Source organism: Brassica rapa, unplaced genomic scaffold (genome assembly GCF_000309985.2).
Source record: "Brassica rapa cultivar Chiifu-401-42 unplaced genomic scaffold, CAAS_Brap_v3.01 Scaffold0166, whole genome shotgun sequence".
Lineage (NCBI taxonomy): Eukaryota > Viridiplantae > Streptophyta > Magnoliopsida > Brassicales > Brassicaceae > Brassica > Brassica rapa.
The window spans coordinates 29,373-41,758 of NW_022610110.1; the positions used below are offsets into that span (position 1 = coordinate 29,373).

Consider the following 12,386-nt stretch of genomic DNA (forward strand, 5'->3'; position numbering starts at 1 on the left):
AACTGATCTTCCCCTGATTGATCTTCAGTTGGACAGAACCTTCCCAAGGCGATGACTCGAAATCAATAGAGAACTGATCTCGAAAACTCTCTAAAACTCTCGAAATAGCTCGGAATCACTTGCTTTCTTTTCCTACTTTTCTCTCACGTTTTTAACTTGGTTTGGACAGGTCTGGATGTGAAGAAATGAGCTGGGGTCGTGGGCTATTTATAGGAGACACCAGCCAATCAGCTTCAGGTTGGTGGCAGCCCGTGTGTCGCTCCGCATGGCTCCGGACGCATGCACGGCGACACCTCGTGCTCCACATGGCTGGCTGCATGTCCAGGATACATACAGGACGCCACCACTCCTCCCAGATGTCAGGCTGCATGACTGGAGCTCATGCAAGGCGCCACACATCCTCACACATGTCGATCAGCATGCTTCGATTGCATGCGTCGCGACAGCTCGTGCTTGGCCGATCCACCTCGTGCTCCACATGGCTGGCTGCATGTCCAGGACACATGCAGGACGCCACCACTCCTCCCAGATGTCAGGCTGCATGACTGGAACTCATGCAAGGCGCCACAGCATCACACACATGGCTGACCGCATGCTTCGGTTGCATCCGCGGAGACACCTCGTGCTTGGTCGATCCACCTCGTGGTTCTACATGTCAAGCTGCATGTGCAGCTTCCATGCACGGCAACACCTCGAGCTTCTGTAGACACTCAGCTTGCTGGATGGTTGACACCACGTTCTGAACCCATGCAACAAGCCACCTCGAGCTTCTCGGTCCAATCGCCTGATTTCGACCATTCCGGTGAATTTTCGTCCCGCGATCAATCCAAAATATTTTTCTACACCCTTTCTGATGCTCAGAACAATTTAAATAAACTCCACTTGATCTCTGAAGTTGAGGGATTATATGTCCTGAGCCTCCGGCTTCCTCGAAAAATTTCATAACACCGAAATTAGGGTTTTCGTCCAATTTCGGGTTTTTCCATCGTGCTTCAATCCCGTCGTGCTTAATTCCCATCATGTTTCCAATGTCTTCGAAATAATAATCCGCTGATATGAAGTTTTGCGGAAAACTTCATGCTGAAGAAACGTCATTCTTCCAAAACGTCGAGCTTTTAAACCGTCGTGCTTCCAAAAATGTTATGCTTCGAAAACGTCTGTCTCATCAATCTAAGACATCTTCTAACTATGGTCGAGCAACTTATTCGACCCATAGTTAACTCACGATCACTTCTTCGCCCAATTCGTACTTCAAAACTTCTCGATCGCCCGCGACTCGACCACCACAAAGGTACTCGACCATTATCTCTCCTTTTTTTTTAACGGGTTTCTACATTCTCCTCCCCTTAATAGAATTCGTCCTCGAATTCTTAGTTGCGCCGTTGCTCGTCTTCCCAAGATTCTCCACTTGTCTCCATAACCTCTTTACTCTGTCCACCACGGTTCCTTGAGTGTCCTCTTCAAGGCCTCCACAATTGTCTTCATATCTCTTCACTTGAATGATCACTGAGTCATCCTCTTTGTTTTACTCTGCCATAACATACTCATTGCCCTGATACGATCTTGTCCATGCTCGTTCCTGATTACTCCAACCATTTTCTCGATCTTTGTTTTCCCAACTACTGATGAAGTCCTTTCCCAACGAAGTTTTGTTTCCTCCCATCTGTCCAGTCCATACCACTGTCCAGTTCTCTGAATCTGCCTCCACTCTTTCGCTTCGGGTTTGGGTTTGGCCTCGAACTCCCTCCACTTTAAGGTTTTCATCCCTTAAAGTTCCGATCAACAAACATACTTACTCACTGCAACTCAAAAGAACACTTAACATGCAAGTTAGTAGACAATTAATCAAATAATCTACTAACCTAGAAAATACTAAGAGAGGTGGTATCAGAGCATGGTTTCGTCCATGCTTTCGGAACTCATGATTTAATCGGTTTTTGAATATTTTATCGAGTCAAAATGAGTCACAAAAGGCATTAGGGAAACCGGTCACGTCCAGCGATAGGATTTGTGGTTTTAGGAATTAGGATTGAGATAGTGGAATCTAAAATTGCTAGGTTGCTTGGGTAGAACTGTTAGGTTGCTGGTTAGAATTGCGGTTAGGTTGCATTGTTAGTATTTGCTAGGTTAGTAGATTATTTGATTAATGTGTCTACTAACTTGCATGTGAGGTGTTCTTTTGAGTTGCAGCGAGTAAGTGTGTTCGTTGATCGGAACTTTAAGGGATGAAAACCTTAAAGTGGATGGGAGTTCAAGGCCAAACCCAAACCCGAAGCGAAAGAGGAGATACAGATTCAGAGAACTGGACAGTGGTATGGACTGGACAGATGGGAGGAAACAAAACTTCGTTGGGAAATGACTTCATCAGTAGTTGGGAAAACAAAGATCGAGAAAATTGTTGGAGTAATCAGCAACGAGCATGGACAAGATCGTATCAGGGCAATGAGTGTGTTATGGCAGAGTAAAAGCAAGAGGATGACTCAGTGATCATTCCAGTGATGAGATATGAAGACGATTGTCGAGGCCTTGAAGAGGACACTCAAGGAACAGTTATGGACAGAGTAAAGAGGTTATGGAGATGCTTGGAGAATGTTGTGAAGACGAGCAATTTCGCAACTAAGAATTGGAGGACGAATTCTATTAAGGGGGGGAGAATGTAGAAACCCGTTAAAAAAAAAAAAAAAAAAAGAAAGAAAAGAGTGGTCGAGTATCTTTGTGGTGGTCGAGTCGCATGCGATATGGATCGATCAAGAAGCTTTGAAGTACGAGGTGGGCAAAGAAGTGATCGTGAGTGAACTATGAGTCGAATAAGTTGCTCGACCATAGTTAGAAGATGTCTTAGATTGATGAGACGGACGTTTTCGAAGCATAACATTTTTGGAAGCACGACGGTTTAGAAGCTCGACGTTTTGGAAGAATGACGTTTCTTCAGCATGAAGTTTTCGTGAAACTTCGTATCAGCGGAATATTAATTCGAAGACATTGGAAACATGATGGGAATTAAGCACGACGGGAAGTAAGCACGATGGGAAGCAAGCACGACGGGATTGAAGCACGACGGGAAGACCCGAAATTAGACTAAAACCCTAATTTCGGTATTATGCAAGTCTTTGATGAAGCCGAAGGATCGGGAAATATTTACCGCCAAGGTCAGACTTCAGATTGGAGTTTATTAAAAATATTAAACTCATCTGAATGAGAGAAGAAAAATATTCGGGATTAATCGCCGGTCAGAAATTTACCGGAAGGACCGAAATCAGGCCAATGGACCGAGAAGCTCGAGGTGGCTTGTTGCATGGGTTCAGAACGTGGTGTCAACTGTCCAGCAAGATGAGTGTCTACAGAAGCTTGAGGTGTCGACATGCATGTAAGCTGCACATGCAGCTTCACATGTAGAAGGACGAGGTGGATCGACCAAGCACGAGGTGTCTCCGCGCATGCAACCAAAGCATGCGGCCAGCCATGTGTGTGATGTGTGGCACCTTGCATGAGCTCCAGTCATGCAGCCTGACATCTGGGAGGAGTGGTGGCGTCCTGCATGTGTCCTGGACATGCAGGCAGCCATGTGGAGCACGAGATGTCGCGACGCATGCAACCGAAGCATGCTGATCGACATGTGTGAGGATGTGTGGCGCCTTGCATGAGCTCCAGTCATGCAGCCTGACATCTGGGAGGAGTGGTGGCGTCCTGCATGTGTCCTGGACATGCAGCCAGCCATGTGGAGCACGAGGTGTTGGAGATGAAAGGCCAACCGGCCAGCCAACAATCAAACAAGAACATGACTGACCGTCCAACCCAACACCATGGTCCGGAAGCGCTACGTGACGGGCTAGGGACAATCCGGTCAGAGTCACAAACTTTACTCCACGACCTAGACCAGTTCATCCACTAACTCGTCCCGCTGCGTCAAGGCATAAGGCTTTGCAACCCATACCTAGAGTTAGCGTTTTCCATTAGATCAAGGCCTAAGGCTTTTCAACCCGTACCTCGACCTAACGTTGTATTAGACCGGACTAGTCAAATATCAGAGTACTCATGAAGCGCATATAAAACAATTAATTTTATTGATTCAAGAAATATTCATACATTGAATAATTCAAGACTGGGCCCGGCCTAATGCCAAATCGAGTCAACATAACACAATTCACAATACCGTTTACAAAAGGCATGAAAATCTACACCGGCGGTCCTAACGTCCAGCACGAAGCTATCCGATCATCCTTACCTAAAGCGACCTGCAAAAAGGACAACGGAGTTGGATGAGTAATCTAGTATTACTCAGTGAGCTGGCGGCCTCTACCCGCAACCTAGACTCTACCCAGACAACCCAAAATAACAATCAATCTAGCCCTAGCATGCAATAATAGCTAAGGCTAAGCAAACCGTTACTAAGTTAGACTTGGCCTCCTGCCATGATCTAGCTTCAAGTAACGGGAACCTGCATTAAAACAAGTCAACAAGCAATCCCTAGTTAACCATATATATGCCTGAGTTCAATACTCATGTAGTGTTAGACACTTAGACTATACAAGTATCATTAATTGATCGACCAACAATCAAACAAGAACATGATCGGCCAACCAATGATACCGCATAGCTTTAATATCCACCACCCTTCACAAGCAATCACTCAAACACATACAGGCCAACGTCAGGCCTACACTAACGAAATACACATCAAGCCTAATCCGGTACCTAAACCAGACTTAGACTTAACGTCAGAACCTGCAAGCAAATAAATCAACCACAAACACAATCACAATAATAAGACTATGAGAATCTACGACTCGATCTAACTCATAACACCGTATATCGGTGCTACGCTAACTCGAGGGTTCCATAACCCTCTACGACACTCTAAACACAACACAACACACTACCCCGGGAAATGGTGACTTAGTGTTCATCCTCTCTATCGGCAATATCCTATCTTCCTACCACAAAGGCCAGAAGAAGGAACTTTCAACCGACCGCGGCCCACAGTCCTTCGGGTCACCGCGCGACAGCCCACAGTCGTTAGGGTCACTGCCACATTACACCGTCGTGTAATACTCAGCCATAGTACATGACACCGTTCGTCTGAGTCTTCCCGATCCAGCGAATAAGGGGTTTCCTTGAACCCGCTGGGTACGAGGCCGAGGAAACACTAATCACCCCTACACAAGCCTAGTATGGGCGGGTTTCGCACATACTATCGGCACACTCACAACAAAACAAACTCAATCTAGAACCTAACCTAAAGCCAAAGTTCCAGATCCTAACTAGACACGACTCCACAAGACTAACCATAGTACCAGTAGTCCGGCCTATATGGCCTAAGACCCTTAGTACTAATAACTAAACAATAATATCAATACTAAACAAATAAATCAAACCGTTATCCAGATAGTCCAGCCTCCTGCTATGAAACTATCCTTGAAGATAACGGGAACCTGCACTCAACCATATCAACACGCAATAATAGAAAACATGATGCATCCTAATCTTAGTCCTAATCAGGTTATCAACTCAGTCTTAATTCCATTCATCTCAGCTTAGCCCTTGCTAAACTGAGTCCGGTTCCATAAATAAAATAACCCTAAGGACTCTACCATTCAATAGCGTGATCATTCTAATCTATATGCAGACTCGATCTACCCTAAATTCCAAGTGGAATTCAAACAAACCAACTCACAGTGTTCTAGGCGAGAAGCAGCTGGTTGATCGGAGAAGACTTGGCCAAAACCCAATGGACGCCTTGACTGAACTGGACTGGACTGATCTTGTCTTGGACACAACCTTGGCTTCACCATGAAGAAGTTGACAGGCCTCGACAGGCTGATCTGGACTCGGACAGAACCTCCTCTAGCTTCTGAACAATTCTTCTGAAATCTGAACAGAGTATCGAACCATAACCTCGACTGAACTGAAACCATGGAACTGAACTGATCTTGGACAGCACCTCCACTTGATCATCAAAGAATATGAATAGAGTGGACAGATTGATTTGGGCAGAGCTTCCGCAAAACAATTGCAGAAATTCTTCGTGCTGGACGTTAGGACCGCCGGTGTAGATTTTCATGCCTTTTGTAAACGGTATTGTGAATTGTGTTATGTTGACTCGATTTGGCATTAGGCCGGGCCCAGTCTTGAATTATTCAATGTATGAATATTTCTTGAATCAATAAAAGTAATTGTTTTATATGCGCTTCATGAGTACTCTGATATTTGACTAGTCCGGTCTAACACAACGTTAGGTCGAGGTACGGGTTGAAAAGCCTTAGGCCTTGATCTAACGGAAAACGCTAACTCTAGGTACGGGTTGCAAAGCCTTATGCCTTGACGCAGCGGGACGAGTTAGTGGATGAACTGGTCTAGGTCGTGGAGTAAAGTTTGTGACTCTGACCGGATTGTCCCTAGCCCGTCACGTAGCGCTTCCGGACCATGGTGTTGGGTTGGACGGTCAGTCATGTTCTTGTTTGATTGTTGGCTGGCCGGTTGGCCTTTCATCTCCAACCCTTGGTGTGGGTCGTCCGTCGGTCATGTTCTTGTTTGATTGTTGGCCGGTGGGTCGACCTATGCCTAGGACGGTTCGGGGGTGTTACGACTGTGATAACCCGCCCTATGCCTATGCCTAGTCGGCCCACCTCTGTAACACCCCCGAACCGTCCTAGACATATGGTCGATCAACCGGCCAACAATCAAACAAGAACATGACCGATCGACCGTCCAATACCCAGGGTTGGAGATGAAAGGCCAACCGGCCAGCCAACAATCAAACAAGAACATGACTGACCGTCCAACCCAACACCATGGTCCGGAAGCGCTACGTGACGGGCTAGGGACAATCCGGTCAGAGTCACAAACTTTACTCCACGACCTAGACCAGTTCATCCACTAACTCGTCCCGCTGCGTCAAGGCATAAGGCTTTGCAACCCGTACCTAGAGTTAGCGTTTTCCGTTAGATCAAGGCCTAAGGCTTTTCAACCCGTAACTCGACCTAACGTTGTGTTAGACCGGACTAGTCAAATATCAGAGTACTCATGAAGCGCATATAAAACAATTACTTTTATTGATTCAAGAAATATTCATACATTGAATAATTCAAGACTGGGCCCGGCCTAATGCCAAATCGAGTCAACATAACACAATTCACAATACCGTTTACAAAAGGCATGAAAATCTACACCGGCGGTCCTAACGTCCAGCACGTAGCTATCCGATCATCCTTACCTAAAGCGACCTGCAAAAAGGACAACGGAGTTGGATGAGTAATCTAGTATTACTCAGTGAGCTGGCGGCCTCTACCCGCAACCTAGACTCTACCCAGACAACCCAAAATAACAATCAATCTAGCCCTAGCATGCAATAAAAGCTAAGGCTAAGCAAACCGTTACTAAGTTAGACTTGGCCTCCTGCCATGATCTAGCTTCAAGTAACGGGAACCTGCATTAAAACAAGTCAACAAGCAATCCCTAGTTAACCATATATATGCTTGAGTTCAGTACTCATGTAGTGTTAGACACTTAGACTATACAAATACCATTGGCCGATCGACCAACAATCAAACAAGAACATGATCAGCCAACCAATGATACCGCATAGCTTTAATATCCACCACCCTTCACAAGCAATCACTCAAACACATATAGGCCAACGTCAGGCCTACACTAACAAAATACACATCAAGCCTAATCCAGTACCTAAGCCAGACTTAGGACTTAATGTCAGAACCTGCAAGCAAATCGATCAACCACAAACACAATCACACTAATAAGACTATGAGTAACTACGACTCGATCTAACTTGTAACACCGTATATCGGTGCTACACTAACTCGAGGGTACCATAACCCTCTACGACACTCTAAACACAACACAACACACTACCCCGGGAAATGGTGACTTAGTGTTCATCCTCTCTATCGGCAATATCCTATCTTCCTACCACAAAGGCCAGAAGAAGGAACTTTCAACCGACCGCGGCCCACAGTCCTTCGGGTCACCGCGCGACAGCCCACAGTCCTTCGGGTCACTACCACATTACACCGTCGTGTAATCACTCAGCCATAGGCCATGATCCCGTCTCTCTGAGTCTTCCCGATCCAGCGAATAAGGGGTTTACTTGAACCCGCTGAATACGAGGGCGAGGAAACACTAATCAACCCCAAACAAGCCTAATATGGGCGGGTTACGCACATACTGTCGGCACACTCACACAACACAAACTCAATCTAGAACCTAACCTAAAGCCAAAGTTCCAGATTCTAACTAGACACTCGACTCCACAAGACTAAATATAGTACCAGTAGTCCGGCCTATATGGCCTAAGACCCTTAGTACTAATAACTAAACAATAATATCAATACTAAACAATACAATCAAACCGTTACCCAGATAGTCCAGCCTCCCGCTAAGAAACTATCTTTAAAGATAAAGGGAACCTGCACTCAACCATATCAACACGCAAGAATAGAAAACATGATGCATCCTATTCTTAGTCCTAATCAGGTTATCAACTCAGTCTTAATTCCAATCATCTCAGCTTAGCCCATGCTAAACTGAGTCCAATTCCATAAATAAAATAACCCTAAGGACTCTACCATTCAATAACGTGATCATTCTACTCTATATGCGACTCGATCTACCCTAAATTCCAAGTGGAATTCAAACAAAACCAACTCACAGTGTTCTAGGCGAGAAGCAGCTGGTTGATCGGAGAGGACTTGGCCAAAACCCGATGGAAGACTTGACTGGACTGGACCGGACTGATCTTGTCTTGGACACAACCTTGGCTTCACCATGAAGAAGTTGACAGGCCTTGACAGGCTGATCTGGACTCGGACAGAACCTCCTCTAGCTTCTGGACAGTTCTTCGGACTTCCCGGCGGAGTATCGAGCAGAACTTCGACTGATCTGAACCCATAGTTCTGAACTAACTCTGGACAGTACCTCCACTTGATCATCATAGAATATGACTGGCTTGGACGAATTGAATTGGACAGAGCTTCCGCGTCACAATCGTAAAGAATCGATGATTGGACGGAACTGGCCTTCTCGGTCTTCAGAATCGATCAAACTCTAGATCGAACACTTTCTTTCTCTCTCTCTTTCTCTCTGGCCACGTTGACTTGATTCCCATCTGAGCTGATCTTCATTTGATTGGCCTTCAGTTGGACAGAACCTTCCCTAGGCGCTGACTCGAAATCAATAGAGAACTGATCTCGAAAACTCTCTAAAACTCTCGAAATATCTCGGAATCACTTGCTTTCTTTTTCTACTTTTCTCTCATGTTTTGAAATGGGTTTGGACAGGTCTGGATGTCCTCAAATGAGCTGGGGTCGTGGCCTATTTATAGAAGACACCAGCCAATCAGATTCAGGTTGGTGGCCGCCCGTGTGTCGCTTCGCATGGCTCCGGACGCATGCACGGCGGCACCTCGTGCTCCACATGTCTGGCTGCATGTCCAGGACACATGCAGGACGCCACCACTCCTCCCAGATGTCAGGCTGCATGACTGGAGCTCATGCAAGGCGCCACACATCCTCACACATGTCGATCAGCATGCTTCGATTGCATGCGTTGCGACATCTCGTGCTTGGCCGATCCACCTCGTGCTCCACATGGCTGGCTGCATGTCCAGGACACATGCAGGACGCCACCACTCCTCCCAGATGTCAGGCTGCATGACTGGAACTCATGCAAGGCGCCACAGCATCACACACATGGCTGGCCGCATGCTTCGGTTGCATGCGCGGAGACACCTCGTGCTTGGTCGATCCACCTCGTGCTTCTACATGTCAAGCTGCATGGACTGCTTCCATTAACGGCGACACCTCAAGCTTCTGTAGACACTCAGCTTGCTGGACAGTTGACACCACGTTCTGAACTCATGCAAAGAGCCACCTCGAGCTTCTCGGTCCATTGGCCCGATTTCGGTCCTTCCGGTAAATTTTCGTCCCGCGATCAATCCCAAATTTTTTTCTACAGCCTCTCTTATGCTCAGAACAATTTTAATAAACTCCACTTGATCTCTGAAGTTGAGGGGAAATATGTCCTGAGCCTCCGGCTTCCTCGAAAAATTTCATAATACCGAAATTAGGGTTTTCGTCCAATTTCAGGTTTTTCCGTCGTGCTTTGATCCCGTCGTGCTTGCTTCTCGTCGTGCTTGCTTCCCGTCGTGCTTAATTCCCATCATGTTTCCAATGTCTTTGAAATAATATTCCGCTGATACGAAGTTTTGCGGAAAATTTCATGCTGAAGAAACATCATTCTTCCCAAGCGTCGAGCTTCTAAACCGTCGTGCTTCCAAAAATGTTATGCTTCCAAAATGTCCGTCTCATCAATCTAAGGCATCTTCTAACTATGGTCGACCAACTTATTCGACCCATAGTTAACTCACGATCACTTCTTCGCCCACCTCGTACTTCAAAACTTCTCGATCGATCCATATCGCCCGCGACTCGACCACCACAAAGATACTTGACCATTTCTTTTTTTTTTTTTTAACGGCTTTCTACATTCTCCCCCTCTTAATAGAATTCGTCCTCGAATTCTTAGCTGTGCAATTGCTCCTCTTCACAACATTCTCCATAACCTCTTTACTCTGTCCACCACGGTTCCTTGAGTGTCCTCTTCAAGGCCTCCACAATCGTCTTCATATCTTATCACTTGAATGATCACTGAGTCATCCTCTTGCTTTTACTCTGTCATAACACACTCATCGCCCATGATACTATCTTGTCATTTCGATAGATATCATCCTTGTCCAGATTCCTCAAATCCTTCTCGATCTTCGTCTTCCCAAGTACTGATGAAGTCCTTTCCCCAATGAAGTCTTGTTTCCTCCCATCTGTCCAGTCCATACCACAGCCCAGTTCTCTGAATCTGCCTCCACTCTTTCGCTTCGGGTTTGGGTTTGGCCTCGAACTCCCTCCACTTTAAGGTTTTCATCCCTTAAAGTTCCGATCAACAAACGCACTTACTCGCTGCAACTCAAAAGAACACTTAACATGCAAGTTAGTAGAAAATTAATCAAATAATCTACTAACCTAGCAAATACTAACAATGCAACCTAACCGCAATTCTAACCAGCAATCTAACAGTTCTACCCAAGCAACCTAACAGTTCTACCTAAGCAACCTAACAGTTCTAGATTCCACTATCTCAATCCTAATTTCCTAAAACCACAAATCTTATCGCTGGACGTGACCGGTTTCCCTAATGCCTTTTGTGACTCATTTTGACTCGATAAATATTTAAAACCGATTAAATCATGAGTTCCGGAAGCATGGACGAAACCATGCTCTGATACCACCTCTGTAACACCCCCGAACCGTCCTAGACATATGGTCGATCAACCGGCCAACAATCAAACAAGAACATGACCGATCGACCGTCCAATACCCAGGGTTGGAGATGAAAGGCCAACCGGCCAGCCAACAATCAAACAAGAACATGACTGACCGTCCAACCCAACACCATGGTCCGGAAGCGCTACGTGACGGGCTAGGGACAATCCGGTCAGAGTCACAAACTTTACTCCACGACCTAGACCAGTTCATCCACTAACTCGTCCCGCTGCGTCAAGGCATAAGGCTTTGCAACCCGTACCTAGAGTTAGCGTTTTCCGTTAGATCAAGGCCTAAGGCTTTTCAACCCGTAACTCGACCTAACGTTGTGTTAGACCGGACTAGTCAAATATCAGAGTACTCATGAAGCGCATATAAAACAATTACTTTTATTGATTCAAGAAATATTCATACATTGAATAATTCAAGACTGGGCCCGGCCTAATGCCAAATCGAGTCAACATAACACAATTCACAATACCGTTTACAAAAGGCATGAAAATCTACACCGGCGGTCCTAACGTCCAGCACGTAGCTATCCGATCATCCTTACCTAAAGCGACCTGCAAAAAGGACAACGGAGTTGGATGAGTAATCTAGTATTACTCAGTGAGCTGGCGGCCTCTACCCGCAACCTAGACTCTACCCAGACAACCCAAAATAACAATCAATCTAGCCCTAGCATGCAATAAAAGCTAAGGCTAAGCAAACCGTTACTAAGTTAGACTTGGCCTCCTGCCATGATCTAGCTTCAAGTAACGGGAACCTGCATTAAAACAAGTCAACAAGCAATCCCTAGTTAACCATATATATGCTTGAGTTCAGTACTCATGTAGTGTTAGACACTTAGACTATACAAATACCATTGGCCGATCGACCAACAATCAAACAAGAACATGATCAGCCAACCAATGATACCGCATAGCTTTAATATCCACCACCCTTCACAAGCAATCACTCAAACACATATAGGCCAACGTCAGGCCTACACTAACAAAATACACATCAAGCCTAATCCAGTACCTAAGCCAGACTTAGGACTTAATGTCAGAACCT

General features: G+C 45.8%; 1 long non-coding RNA gene across 1 annotated transcript; it reads right to left on the reverse strand.

The window, feature by feature from the left end:
- Nucleotides 1–1,312: 1,312 nt before the first annotated feature.
- Nucleotides 1,313–11,106, reverse strand: LOC117129809. Its single transcript, XR_004453376.1, has 2 exons — nt 11,031–11,106; nt 1,313–1,862 (listed from the first exon to the last, which is right to left on the reverse strand). It is a non-coding gene; the product is annotated as an uncharacterized LOC117129809 (long non-coding RNA).
- Nucleotides 11,107–12,386: the final 1,280 nt, after the last annotated feature.